Source organism: Neopelma chrysocephalum, unplaced genomic scaffold (genome assembly GCF_003984885.1).
Source record: "Neopelma chrysocephalum unplaced genomic scaffold, ASM398488v2 Primary Assembly neopelma1_59, whole genome shotgun sequence".
In the NCBI taxonomy this organism is placed as follows: Eukaryota; Metazoa; Chordata; class Aves; order Passeriformes; family Pipridae; genus Neopelma; species Neopelma chrysocephalum.
Window position 1 is genome coordinate 30,251,976 of NW_020897714.1, and position 15,041 is coordinate 30,267,016.

Sequence of the window (15,041 nt, forward strand, 5' to 3'; positions counted from 1 at the left end):
AAAACTCGATCCTTTTTAGCGACATTTTTCCTTTGTCCAAAAACCAACTTAGATTTTCAAGCGCAGGAATTTTTTTAAAAGAAATTTTAAAGTCTGTGTTGTTCTTGCTTCTAAAAGACATACTAACAAAGAACCCAAGTTATAAGCTGGACAAGCAACATTTAAATAGAAACTTTGGACTTACAAACCTTGTAAGACTTGTCAGAATTGCTTTTGCTATGCCTGTATAGAGATTTAGATTGTGCTACCATAGCAGTAAATTCTTGTTCTGGAACTGAGAGAAATGTCATAGAACATACTTAGTTACAAACAATAAAACATATCAGTGAATTAGGGTAAGTGGCAGGCACCATGAAAATTTACCACAAGACACCAAATAATATTCTGAGCTGGTGTTTAAGATGGCACAATTTACACACTGAATAGGTTTAAAAGTATGTGGTATTTGTAGCATGCAAGTTACAGGAGAGACTTGTTGACAACCATGACAAGGGCAATGAATATGCACAGATTATTTCTCTGATATGATAATCATGTCATCTCTTGTTATAAAATCTACAGCAGGTTACAATTTGTTAAATTGCCAATAACTATTTGCTGATGTCTATTTTATCCCTGATATGTTAGACTTCTATACTATTCCACAATCAGTATCCTGTCAAGACTATAGCCTTTCCTTGCCACATGCTTCTGGATATGCCAAGATTGAACGAGAAATACTGCAGGAAATCCTAGGCCATTCACACATACCAAAACCTGCACCAATGTTTGAGCTGTTCTGATGTCTTATACCAAACAAATCACATTTCAGAAAAATGCTGAAGTATCCCAAATATGTATCACTGAATGCAGCTGGTAGAGAGGTCGGAGTTATGGTAAAATGCAATACTTAAAGCACAAAATTTCTAAGTAACAGGAACACTTGCTGTTTGGGGTGTTGGGTACCTTTGCATGAGAAAGTCACTATGATACACTCTTGATACTCCACTTGCTTTCCAGAGTCCACACAGTCTTAAGAGCACCAGTACCCCACCTTTACCATTTGACAGTGTCTGTAGCCTTCAGCATGCAGGCAAAGCTTACTGTACTGAAAGCCACTTCTGCACGAGCCTCACACATTCCTTCCATTGCAGCTAGGCTGTTCCCCAGCATGTGATCCCTAGTTCTTTTCTCAGCTTCCAAATGCCCATCTTGCTGTTGTTGCTGCCCCCTCTCTCTATTTCCTGCAGCTAAGGCAAATGTGTCATGATTGATTTCTCACAGCACAGGAGTCAGAACAAAAAAGTTAAGTCAGCAGCACTGGATTTCTTTTCCTTTCTCTAGTATAGGCAGAGAGATAGGTATAAGAATACCTTTTTAAACTGTTATGAAGGTATCAATTTTATGTATAGACCTCTTTGAAACAAAAGGAAGAATTGCACACACAGCAACATACACAGGTTTCAGTAGAATGCCAGATGACCTCAAGAAGCATCAAACAAAATTTCATCTGAAACAATTGCCAACAAGAAACTCAACAGCTTCAACAGCATTGATATGACTCATGAATACATGCCAGGTTTTTTGAAGTCTTTGTTTTGGCAAGAAAACTTGAAATATTCTTAGTAAGTAGAAAGTCAACATTTTCAACATACAGTATTTGGTCTCCTGGTTTGCCACAAGTTTCTTGCAAAATTTCCTTCACATGGGATTAGAACGAAGCTGTGTTGAAGGAACCTCCCCTGAAATCTGCCTGGGCCTTCACTGCCTTTTTGGTCTGCAGATCTGCTCCTACTGCATGGTGCTACTTGCTAACGTAGACAAAGCCACTGGCTTCCAAGTGAGAAATCAAATCAACACAAATGTACAAAACAAAACAATAATTTCATAACTTATTGCATTTGGCATTCTTTTCTGTAGAAACAGCCAAGACACAGCTGAGTATAGAAGGCCAGCCAAGACCAAGGTGCCCTGGCAGACATTCACTGTCTGGCTGTACCTTCTCACATGGGCCCTCTCACTCCATTACTATCAGATCTACAACTAAGTGTTCCCCAAAATAAGCTCTACCATCCTCTTCCCAACAAGCAGCAAGACAACCTGACAGATTATGAGGACAGGACTTGGATCCATCCTATCAAGCTTCTTCCATTTCCATCAGGACACAGTCACTGAGTGCAAAAAAAATAAAATAAAATTCCCAAGCTCAATACTTTCAATATTCATAAAATCACAGAATGGTTTGGGTTGGAAGGGACATTAAAGATCACCTAGTTCCAATCTCCCTGCCATGGGCAGGGACACCTTCCACTAGACCAGGTTGCTCAATGCCCCATCCAACTTGACCTTGATGAGCACTTTGTGCTCAGAGCCCCAGTACCCAAATATTGTTCTAATAACCCTAATCACTTTTAAAAGGTAATAAGACCAATATCAGGCTTTCAGACTACTGACCTCACCAGAATTTGGTGAGAGGTGGGCATTGCAGGCTCAAAATTCCTTTCACAGTAAAGAGATCTTGAACTCACAGCTTGATGCAATGGGGTCCTTGCACCTTGGCTAAGGAGAAGGCAGAGACAGGTTCACTGTCACTCCTGAAGTCAGTGGCATGACATCCTTTCCCTCTTATAGCTAGGCCACAAGTTTCACTCCAGAGGGCAAATAGTTGTGGTTATTCTAAAACTGCATTTTCCAGCAAATTTACCATTCATAGAAAAGCAGTGCGCAGCTCTGAGTTGAACACATTAAAATTGCTCACTCTCAGAGGGCCAGAGACTCTCTCTGAATATTCATTTGCTATCATTGCCACAACATGTTTACAATTCTTCTAGATGAATCTCCCCAAATGCCTTAAAGTAATGAGAGGTGAACAGCACTGCCATGAGAGTGGTGCATGGGAGGGACTCCACGCAGAAGGGACAGCATTTGTCATGCTACTGCAAACTGTCCTTCAGGAACATCATCACCTCCTGGAAACCCATGCCTCATTCAAATGATCTGGATGGCAGTGTTGGTAGGCATCCCGCCCAGTTCAACAGATGGACATTATACAGGTGGCCAGGAGCCCGCGCAGAAACATAAAACATGATGATTATGGCTGGTCTGATGGTCTAACAGCCAAAAAGCTGCTGCCCATCTTGCATTCCTCGTGAGCGGAGATATTAGAAGCAAATGAAAATTTCTGTTCCCCATTTGTAAAAACAGGAGCACTCTCCAGCTTTCTGACACTTCCCGGGCTGGTTAGAGGCTGAGAAATCTGGGGACAAATGCTGTGTGTAGGTAAGTTTCTAGAGATGGTGCTGGAAGCTCAAGTGTATTTTCCTGTAACTCCCAATCCAGACAGGGAGTCCTGCAGGCAACTCCATCCAGCAGTGGCTTTGAGGGTACCATACCACATCTACCCCAGCAGACAGTGAGCAGGCTACTCCATGCCTGACAGAGAGACCAGGAGGGCTCTTCACCTGCAGCTGACCAGCTCTGTAGTGCATGTTTGAGCAAGATGATATGTTTTTCTCCTGCTTGTCCCGGCATGAACCAGAACAAGCAATGAATCCACTAGCCTGATGCAGTCCTTGCATCCACATGGATGCACAAATGCCCTCCCTTGTGTCGATCCTCACCCAGAACGAGGAGCTGCTGGTTCCTAGTTAGTGCATGTCTCTACCCGACAAGCTGTGAACATTCAGTACTCTCAGGGCACAGCCCAGCAGCTGCGCAGCTCCTCCACACACACACACACAGAGCTCAAAAGAAATGCACCAAATACTCCAGCCCCTCCTAGAAGAGTGCATCTCGGGCAATGCTGTCAGCACAGCTCTGAGTAAGAAACAGCTGAATGGCTTTCAGGGTCCTCCCCTGACCTTCCGCAGTCAAGCTCGCACAAACACATGGCAGGTTGCCAGCATTTTGACAAAACTGGAGCTGGAATGTCCCAAGCCCTGAGCAGCACCTGAAGACTCCAAGGACTGCACAAGTTGCTCAGTGATTTGCAGTAATGAGTCCCGGCAGCTTGACGGCAGCCCAGAGAGGCACCGACAACTGTGAACACTGGGGAATCACGACAGGTTCAGCCCAGGCACTTTCTTTACACTGCACTCATCAGTGGACAGTGAACAAGTAAAACCATCAGCAACACATTTTTGCTGTCAGGTCCATATGAAAGATCAACTTAAAACCCACAACTTTCAACAGCATGTGTAGGCGCAGCTGTGCAGATATCAGAGAAATAATTTCCCTGCTACCAGCTGTAGAGTTCCGTCGAATACGCTGCTCTACTTTTCCAGGGAGAAAAATTCATCCAAGAGAAAACTGCCGCAGTACATTGTCGTGACAGTACAATCAAAGATTAAGAGCATTAAGTGTTTTGGGTTTTGTTTTTAATCTGTTTTTAATGTCCTTATTGATGTTCTTTAGCAGATATTCAGGGACAGGACTGCTCTCTGGTACTGAGAGACCACTTCCAGTAACCACACAGAATTTGCTGCAGTGACATTGAGCTAACCCACTTGCAGATAATTATGGCAGCATTTTCTTGCATCTTGGTTTCTTTTTGATCTCCCCAGAGAGTCACTATCTCATGCCTATGACGATATCCCAGGCACTTACTGTGTTGGCATCTGCAAAGTCACAAATTCAGCATTCTGGATTAATTGTGAGTTGACTTATCCGAGGGAAAAAATAAAATTAAGTAATGAGGGGAACAGCTCAGATGCCAAATAAAATGTGTATTATTTTAAAATTAAGACAAACAGAGCTCAAGGGAATAGAGCGGAAAGCATAAAGACACGCATTTTTCCCTATGACAAATAATAACCTCACAAAAATTATTTAGATAATTTGATGTCAGCATTAGCTAAGAATGATTTAGCAATTTGCTGCAGCTGTTGGAATATGCTTACAGCTGGGGTCACAAGAAGTCAGCTTGCAACCACACATCTGAGCCTCCACCACTGCGACAGACGGGTTTTACTGCACTCGTTTCTCAGAGTGCTTTTCAAAGAGCAATGCCCTCCTTAATGCCCTGTGTTCTCATTCATATCATGCTTTTCTTGATTATCTGCCCCTCCGAGGCTTGTGCAGCCAATCTTACTGAAACACAGACTGTGTCTCCACAGCACACTGGTTTCCATGTGCTCATTCTCCACGCTGGCACTTTTAGCATGCATTAGGTGCAAGGCAGACTATTCTACTTGTCCACACAGGGAACCAGAAATGAGCACTTAAAGCACGATAAATGGACCCTCTTCCCTGTTTTATGCCAGCTTCCCCAACTACACAAGCTACTGTTTACTTAGCCTAAGGACAGCTACCTGATTTAGGATTCAATTTTAATCCCATTAAAGACAATGGCAAAACCAATCTAAACCCAGTCTAATCTCATTTCAAACAGCTTCATCAGGAAGGATTCTCCCAGTCTCACTGTGGGTCCCTCCACACGCAACATGGTCACCCGGTTGAGAGCTTGTGGAACGGGTGGGGTGATGCTAATCCCATCTATTCCTTCCCATTTGCCCTCCTCCCTTTCCACCTGACTGGCCTTTATGGACCCAAAGACAGCAAATCTTCCACTCAGAAGCAAAGACAACACACTCCTCTCAGGGAGTGACTCACTCCCAGCTCACTTCAGCTCATCCCATACTTACTTACTGCCTGCAGCATGCTGAGACCCCCACACTGCCATCTCCTTCTTATGGATGGGGGCTTCTAACCTCAAAGAGCCTGTACTTTCCTCTACTCTCTGGTACCAAAGATTAAAGAAAAATTAACTTCATTCTCCTTTTAATGTACTTTTTCAATGGTGTTTTCCAGCTCAGGGATTCTGGTTACTCTCACCATTAGCTGCAAAGTCCCAAAAGCAAAGAAACACACTCTTTCCACAGTGACCGCAGACTACGTCTTTTTCTGTTTCTTAATGACACACTGTCCTTAGCAGATGACCTTCAGAATAATTTGATGCACTCAGAAAGTCCAGTTAGACACGGCAGAGGTAGGCTCTAATCCCCGTGAAGAGGTAGGCTCCTTTTCTGACTGAATTAAGTATTAATTAAGGCTTTTTTTAAACCTCCACCCATTACTGCTCTTACGCTGTGGCCCTGGGAATACTATATATAGTGCCAAGGGAAAGCTGACTCTCTGTTTTTCAATGGAACACAGAGCTATCCTATGCACCAAAGCAATGAAACATTAAAATCGGTGTTCACTGATATTTTGGGACTGTGTGTGATCCTTATTCTGCCAACTCAAATTAGAATGTGCTTTTAATAGCTACTCTTTCCAAAACCAGCAGAGCTAAACATCAATCCTTTCTGTTATCTGACAGCTTGAATCTTAGCTTTCAGAAGATGAGCTGCTCATCTTAGTTTGGCTCTTTGAAAATTGCGGCTGCTCAAGTCACTCCCAAGTGAAAATAATATAAAAGGACAGGCAGAACAGTATGGCTGTAAACTACTTGTATTATCAAAATGAAATTGCTACCTAGTATTTCTAAGTCTTCTGAATACTTCACAGTTCTTACGTTGGAAGTCGGGAGGATGGAAAAACAAGAGAACCAATGAAATCAGCTAGGAAAAGCCCAAAACCAACACAGAACTAAGTCTGATATCCTTGACATTTAATTTCACTGGACTGCACGCCAGAGTGAGCAGGTGAGAGGAAACACAACCAAATCACACATTTTCTCAGGTTTTAATGGGAAAAAAAGAACTGCAACAAAGCCCAGACACAGGCTTCAGGAGATTTACCTTAGATTAACACAGGCACTCTAAGACAGTCTGTTGTGTTTTTGGGACAGCAATGAAATAGGAACAGAACAGTGCAGCACTTCCTGCACATCTAGACCTTTCAGCTGACTACAGTCCAGACACAGGTCCTGTGGATCACTGCCCACAGCACCACTGCAGCAAACACAAAGCTTATAATGTTATGCCTTTCTGTCTGTTTGTGCTGGCCCTGTATGCTTTGTAATCCAAACGTAAAACATACCCAATGATTACGGCCATGAAAGACCTTTTCCTAGCTGAGAACGCTTTTACTCTTTTGAATTTTCTCTTTAACATCATGACATCCTTCACACATTAACAATTTGCAAATGTCAGCGGTGACATTCAGCTATATCCTCTCTTCACCCTCTTAGAGCTCTTTCTAAAGATAACTGGATAGAGAGAGAAAATAGCAATGTATGAGTGTGTTTTCTTTTCAAAGATGCTCTGTGCTACAAAAGAAAAAAGTGTAGAATGAAGAGAAATCATTTAAAACAGTAAATACTTGAAAAGGCATTATGGCAACAACAGTAACTAGGACAGGCTCTTTTTTAAGTATGTGAGCACTTTTTAAAAACTATAGTACATGAATCACTGGTGGTCTCTGAGATCATGCCACATGGCCTGCAGCTGCAGCACAAATCCCTCTTAAACAACATTGTTAACTAGACATTTGGTAATAAAATCAGAAGTTCAGAACCCATAGGATTATGGGGTGAATCTAAAATATTTAAAATGGGGTAAAATAAATTCACACAACTCTAAAATACACAAAAGAAGATCTCTATTTTCTCTGTAGGCTGCTCCCACTGGGCAACCTCACCTGTTTTGAACCCCTAAGGTATTGAGCCTTGCAACTGAGCAATGAACTAGTGGCCACCTGAGTATAAGCAGAGGAGGTGATAAATTGCTCTGGAGCAGTTAGATTAGCAGAAGCCAAACATTAGGTTAAAAAGATGAAAAAGAGAGAGAAACAAACAGCAGTTCAACTGACAAGGAAGTTCCTTCCAGTCCTTGGCACAAGAGCTCAAGCCATTAGTAAAATCCTAGGAAATGAGCCAAGAGAATTCAAGCCAGCCCAAGGACTGCAGCTGCAGACCTTGAAGTTACTACCTTCAGTGAGCTCTCAAAATGTCCCTTCAGAACAAAAAGACTTTACTGTCATCTAACATCAGTTTACAGCAATGTCTCTCAGCAATTCTGGTGCTGTTCAGTTATGTCTAGGAGCATTAGCAAATGCTTCTCTAGGCTTCCAACAGTGCCTGAGTGTGCTGGTTTAAAAGTTAACCAGCAAGGCAAAATGAACTCAATTCAAAAGAGAGATTTATAAGTCAGAATAACAATTTATTAAAATAATGCAATAAGTACAAGTATACAGACAGACAATTGGTTCTAACCCACAAAACCCAAATGTACAAACCCAGCACCCTGGGGTATGAACAAAAGTGGTGTACCTTGGCCCACCCCCGAGTCCAAAGCAAAGGGAGAGGGGATAAAACCTGCTGGTGGGAGAGCTGCTGCAGTCTGGTCAGAAGTGGTGATTGCAGTCCAGTTGAGGGTGGTGGTCTCAGCCTGGTTGGGAGCAGCGGTGGTCTGCTGTCTTCCTGTGGGTCCCACGAGAGAGAGCCCCAAGGCTCTGAAACTCCCAGTTATATACTCTCCAGTTCAGGCGGGAGTGCTCAGTCCCTCCCTCAGAGTAGGGAATTCCATAAAAGGGCATGTGGATGCTCAGTCCCTCTTATCAGAGTGGGGAATTCCATATAAGGATATCAGAGCGGGGAATTCCATAAAAGGGTACAGGAACATCTTCCCACCTTGCAGGCCTCTACTGACAGCATTTTTTGGGAAATGGCATGGAGGCTATAGAATACACAGTTTTGGGTTACACCCATCCAGGGATGAATTGGTCCCAGCTGTTCTAACCAGGACATTATCCACCCCTTATTCTATGCCATCCATGTCATGCCCAAATTAACCCCCTTAAAAACTATGTCTCTTTAAAACTATATACAAATATGTACAATGAAACATTACGGACCATTCTCACTCAAAATTAGGTCCCCTTGTGGTACACAATGTGTCTCCCCATCTTTTTGCATTACCCACCAGGTGAAACCAGGTCCTTGAGCAAAAACAATCCCTCGGATGGGTTTGCCTTTGCTTGAGGTGGGACTAATCCAAACAGTCTTCCCTAACATACCTCTCATATGCACCACGGGGACTTTATCTCCATCTACAGTATGCAAAGGTTCTGATTGGGCAGGGCCAGCTCGATTGATGGAGCCTCGCGTGTTGACCAACCAGGTGGCCTTTGCTAAATGCAGCTCCCAGTGTTTGAGAGTCTCCCCACACAGTGCCTTCAGGGTGGTTTTCAGCAGTCCGTTGCACCGTTCAACTTTTCCAGCAGCTGGTGCATGGTAGGGGATATGATACACCCACTCAATGCCGTGCTCTCTGGCCCAGGTGTCTACGAGGCCATTCTTGAAATGGGTCCCATTATCAGACTCAATTCTCTCCGGGGTGCCGTGTCGCCACAGGACTTGTTTTTCAAGGCCCAGGATGGTATTCCAGGCAGTGGCATGAGGTACGGGGTATGTCTCCAGCCATCCAGTACTTCCTTCTACCATGGTCAGTACGTAGCGCTTGCCCTGGCGGGTTTTGGGGAGCGTGATGTAGTCAACTTGCCAGGCTTCCCCATACCTGTACTTTGACCACCGTCCACCATACCATAGAGGTTTCACCCGCTTGGCCTGCTTGATGGCAGCACATGTCTCACAGTCATGGATGACCTGTGAGACAATGTCCTTGGTTAAGTCCACCCCTCGGTCCTGAGCCCATCTGTATGTTGCATCTCTCCCCTGGTGACCGGAGGCGTCATGGGCCCATCGAGCCAGAAATAATTCTCCTTTGTGTTGCCAATCCAGATCCACCTGAGAGACTTTAATCCTGGCAGCTCGGTCCGCCTGCTCGTTGTTGCGATGCTCCTCATTAGCCCGTTTCTTGCGTACGTGAGCGTCTACGTGACCAACCTTCACACTCAGCTTCTCTACCCGGCCAGCGATGTCCTGCCACATCTCCGCCGCCCAGATGGGTTTCCCTTGGCGCTGCCAGTTGGCCTTTCTCCATCGCTCTAGCCATCCCCACAGAGCATTGGCCACCATCCATGAGTCAGTGTAGATATAGAGTCTTGGCCACTTCTCTCGTTCAGCTATATCCAAAGCCAACTGAACGGCTTTAAGCTCTGCGAACTGACTTGACCCACCTTGTCCTTCGGTTGCTTCTGCAACTCGCCGTGTGGGACTCCACACGGCTGCCTTCCATTTTCGGTTTGTCCCTACAATGCGGCAGGAGCCATCCGTGAAGAGCGCATATCGTCTTTCATCTGCTGGTAGCTTGTCATATGGTGGGGCCTCCTCAGCCCGTGTCACCTGCTCCTCTTCTTCTTCAGAGGATAGTCCAAAACTCTCACCTTCGGGCCAATTGGTGATAATTTCCAGAATCCCAGGGCGATTAGGATTCCCTATCCGGGTTCGCTGTGTGATCAGAGCGATCCACTTACTCCATGTGGCATCGGTGGCGTGATGTGTAGCAGGAACTCTCCCCTTGAACATCCAGCCCAGCACTGGTAGTCGGGGTGCCAGGAGGAGCTGCGCTTCGGTGCCGATCACTTCTGAGGCGGCTCGAAGTCCTTCATAAGCAGCCAGGATCTCTTTCTCAGTTGGTGTATAGCTGGCTTCAGATCCTTTGTATCCCCGACTCCAGAATCCCAGCGGTCATCCTCGGGTCTCCCCAGGCACTTTCTGCCAGAGGCTCCAAGAAGGGCCATTCTTCCCGGCTGCAGTGTAGAGCACGTTCTTCACGTCCTGTCCTGTCCTTACTGGCCCAAGGGCTACCGCATGGGCAATCTCCTGTTTGATTTGTTCAAAGGCCTGTTGTTGTTCAGGCCCCCACTGGAAATCATTTTTCTTCCGTGTCACAAGGTAGAGAGGGCTTACAATTTGACTGTACTCGGGGATATGCATCCTCCAAAAGCCCACAGCGCCTAGGAAAGCCTGTGTTTCCTTCTTGCTGGTTGGTGGGGACATGGCTGCTATTTTGTTAATTACCTCCGTTGGAATTAGGCGACGTCCATCTTGCCACTTCACTCCTAAGAACTGAATTTCCTGAGCAGGTCCCTTGACCTTACTTCGTTTAATGGCAAAACCAGCTCTTAGGAGGATCTGGATTATCTTCTCTCCTTTCTCGAAGACTTCCCCCGCTGTGTTCCCCCATACAATGATGTCATCAATGTACTGTAGATGTTCTGGAGCCTCGCCCTTTTCCAGTGCAGTCTGGATCAGTCCATGGCAAATGCTGGGACTGTGTTTCCACCCCTGAGGCAGTCGATTCCAGGTGTACTGCACACCTCTCCAAGTGAAAGCAAATTGTGGCCTGCACTCCGCTGCCAAAGGAATGGAGAAGAAGGCGTTGGCAATGTCAATGGTGGCATACCACTTGGCTGCCTTGGACTCCAGCTCGTACTGGAGCTCCAGCATGTCCGGCACAGCAGCACTCAGGGGTGGTGTGACTTCATTGAGTCCACGGTAATCCACCGTCAGCCTCCACTCTCCGCTGGACTTACGCACTGGCCATATAGGGCTATTAAAGGGTGAGCGAGTCTTGCTGACCACCCCCTGGGTCTCCAGTTCACGGATCATCTTATGTATGGGAGTCACAGAGTCTCGGTCGGTGCGGTATTGCCGACGGTGCACGGTTGCTGTGGCTATCGGTACCAACTGTTCTTCAACCTTCAGCAGTCCCACAGCAGAGGGGTCCTCTGAGAGGCCAGGCAAGGTGTTCAACTGTCTAATTTCCTCTGCCTCCACAGTAGCTATGCCAAACGCCCAACGAAGTCCTTTTGGGTCTTTGAAATACCCACTCCTCAGGTAATCTATGCCAAGGATACACGGGGCCTCTGGACCAGTCACGATGGGGTGTCTGTGCCATTCCTTCCCAGTCAGGCTCACTTCAGCTTCCAGTACAGTCAGCTGTTGGGATCCCCCTGTCACCCCAGAAATAGAGATGGATTCTGCCCCTATGTATCTTGATGGCATCAAAGTACATTGTGCGCCGGTGTCAACTAAAGCCTTATATCTTTGTGGCTCTGATGTGCCAGGCCACCGAATCCACACTGTCCAATAGACTCGATTGTCCCTCTCCTCTACCTGGCTAGAGGCAGGGCACCCCTAGTCCTGGTCATGGTATTCGTTGCGGTCTTCTTGTAAGTATGACCTGGAGGTCCCTTCAAGAGGATCAGACATATCATCATTCCTGGGCCGTCTGGAGTCTTGCCTACGAGAGACTGGAGCAGCATTCATCCTCAAAGAGTTCCTTGTGGTACTTGTCCCTCTTTTCAATTCACGTACCCGGGCTGCTAAGGAAGAGGTGGGTTTCCCATCCCACTTCCTCATATCTTCTCCGTGCTCTTGGAGGTAAAACCATAGATTGCCACGTGGAGTGTACCCTCTCTCCTTAGCTGGGGAACGCTGGCTCCTGATAGCAGAGACCCTTGTTTGTCCTGGCGAGGTATGGAAGATCCCTTCCTTAATTTCTTCTCTTAGCCTCTGGTGTCCTTCTTCAATCTTCTCTTCCAGGCTTCGGACATGTTCAGCCAGTTTGGTTTCCACCGATGAGACGTGGGCTCGTAATGGGGCGGTGACAGTGTCTTCATAAATCCTGAGTTTGCTGACCAATGCACCAACCTTGTCCTCTCCCTCCCTCCATTGCAGCGTTGCTAGGTAGCGGGAATACATTTCTGGCCCGAGTCGTGCAAACTTCAACCACATCTGGGATGTGCACTGTACACCATCTGGACTTTTAGGAAATCTTTCGTCCTCTGAAAAGATTATCTCCAGTACAGCCAATTCTCTCAAGCACCGGATACCTTGTTCCATCGTGTTCCACTGTCCTTGCTGTACGTGGAGGTCCTCCTTGCAAAGGTATCTCTCCCTTACACTGGACAACAGTCGCCGCCAGAGGCTGAGAGTTTCCTGCCTTCTTCCAATCCCCTGATCAATGACGACATCTCGAGACAGGGATCCCAGTTGCCTTGCTTCACTTCCATCTAGAATTGTGTCGTTAGCGGCGGCATCCCAGATTCGGAGCAGCCAGGTCAGGATGGACTCGTTCGCCTGTCGTGTGAACTCTCTCCGAAGCTCACGTAGCTCACCCAGGGATAGGGACCGAGTGATTATTTCTGGCTCTGTCTCCTCCGGTGGATGTGAAGGTCCTGCCTCCTCGTCATCATTTGCTATGCGAACTGATTTGGTCTTCGATTTCCTTTTCTGGACAGGGGCGACTGCTATTGGTTTCTGTTGTCCTTCTGGCTCCTCGATGGTTTGTGTGGGCATGGTGCCAGTTGATTTATTTCTTACTCCCTCCGACTCAGCTGTAGTTTGTGTGGACGTGGTGCCTGTGGATTTGCTCCTTCTCTCCTCCCCCTGGCAGTGCTGTCCCATGTCAAGCAGTGCCCGGTAAGCAGTGGCCAGGGCCCAGCAGGTTGCTGTGAGCTGACCATCTCTGGAGCTGCCAGAGCATTTTTCCTTTACCAGTTTTATCATGCTGACAGGATCCTGCAGTTGTTCAGGGGTGAATTTCCAGATCATGGGAGGAGAAAACTTCTCCAAATACTGGCCGATGTCCTCCCACTTCCCGTGCCACTCAGCGTTATCCATTCCCAGGACAGGCGTCCAAACAGCCTCCCTAGAAGGCCCTGTTCTGACCCTAAGCATGGTGTAAACAGTACAGAGCAGACAGAGCAGCAGACAGAGCAACACTAACAATAACATTATGCCGTCCTTAGCATCAAAAGGAAAATCAATATTTTCAAAAACTGTTGTACCAGGTCTGAAGGGAAAGAAAGAGGTGAGAGGCTGGAAACCACCATTCCCCACTGTTCCCCCAAAGGGCTGGGTGCAATTTTTAATGAGGCCCCAGAGGTAGCAACCTAAACCAGGACAGGTAAACAGGACTGAATACACATTTACAATGAAACTCATTGCTTCTGAGGTTATGATGACATAAACATAGTATACTAGTAAAGCAATTTGGATCCCTCTCCCTGGTCTTAAAGAGAGCATTAAAATAGGCAAATAGTTCCCCATTTGTGGAAATATGAACATGCTCAGATAAAACACCCACGTGAATGCACCAAACAACATGTTGATCGGGGAGTTTCTGTATCCAAACACACAGATGCTTAAAATGAAATTGTGATTCTGACTTCTCTCTCTCTGCCCCACGTTGGGCGCCAAAAATGTGCTGGTTTAAAAGTTAACCAGCAAGGCAAAATGAACTCAATTCAAAAGAGAGATTTATAAGTCAGAATAACAATTTATTAAAATAATGCAATAAGTACAAGTATACAGACAGACAATTGGTTCTAACCCACAAAACCCAAATGTACAAACCCAGCACCCTGGGGCATGAACAAAAGTGGTGTACCTTGGCCCACCCCCCGAGTCCAAAGCAAAGGGAGAGGGGATAAAACCTGCTGGTGGGAGAGCTGCTGCAGTCTGGTCAGAAGTGGTGATTGCAGTCCAGTCGAGGGTGGTGGTCTCAGCCTGGTTGGGAGCAGCGGTGGTCTGCTGTCTTCCTCTGGGTCCCACGAGAGAGAGCCCCAAGGCTCTGAAACTCCCAGTTATATACTCTCCAGTTCAGGCGGGAGTGCTCAGTCCCTCCCTCAGAGTAGGGAATTCCATAAAAGGGCATGTGGATGCTCAGTCCCTCTTATCAGAGCGGGGAATTCCATATAAGGATATCAGAGCGGGGAATTCCATAAAAGGGTACAGGAACATCTTCCCACCTTGCAGGCCTCTACTGACAGCATTTTTTGGGAAATGGCATGGAGGCTATAGAATACACAGTTTTGGGTTACACCCATCCAGGGATTAATTGGTCCCAGCCGTTCTAACCAGGACACTGAGCTGTGTTGATTTTCTGCACACTAAATATTTGAGAGAGACCACTCCCTCACAAACAATTCATGCAGACAACCTAGGGAAGAGCAAGAACAAGACCAGTGTATTATAAATGGCACATCCAAGTGTTTTCAGCTCAGATTTCCTGATACTGGTGTAGTTTGTCAATCCAGTAACCCCAGTGAATGTTACCTCCAAATATTTGCCTAATCTCTCCCAGATCCTTCTAACCAAATGTTTAACCAATACTTCCCCTCTTACTTCATGATTGCCTTGAACCCTTTGTCAAAAGCCTTTTAAAAATTCAAATAGACTTCATCTGCTGGATACCCACATGGATCTATTC

General features: G+C 46.1%; 1 protein-coding gene across 1 annotated transcript in view; it reads right to left on the reverse strand.

Moving 5' to 3' along the window:
• Positions 1 to 15,041, reverse strand: part of ST8SIA1 (ST8 alpha-N-acetyl-neuraminide alpha-2,8-sialyltransferase 1) — a 137,666-nt gene that overhangs the window by 14,291 nt on the left and 108,334 nt on the right. The window lies entirely within an intron of this gene.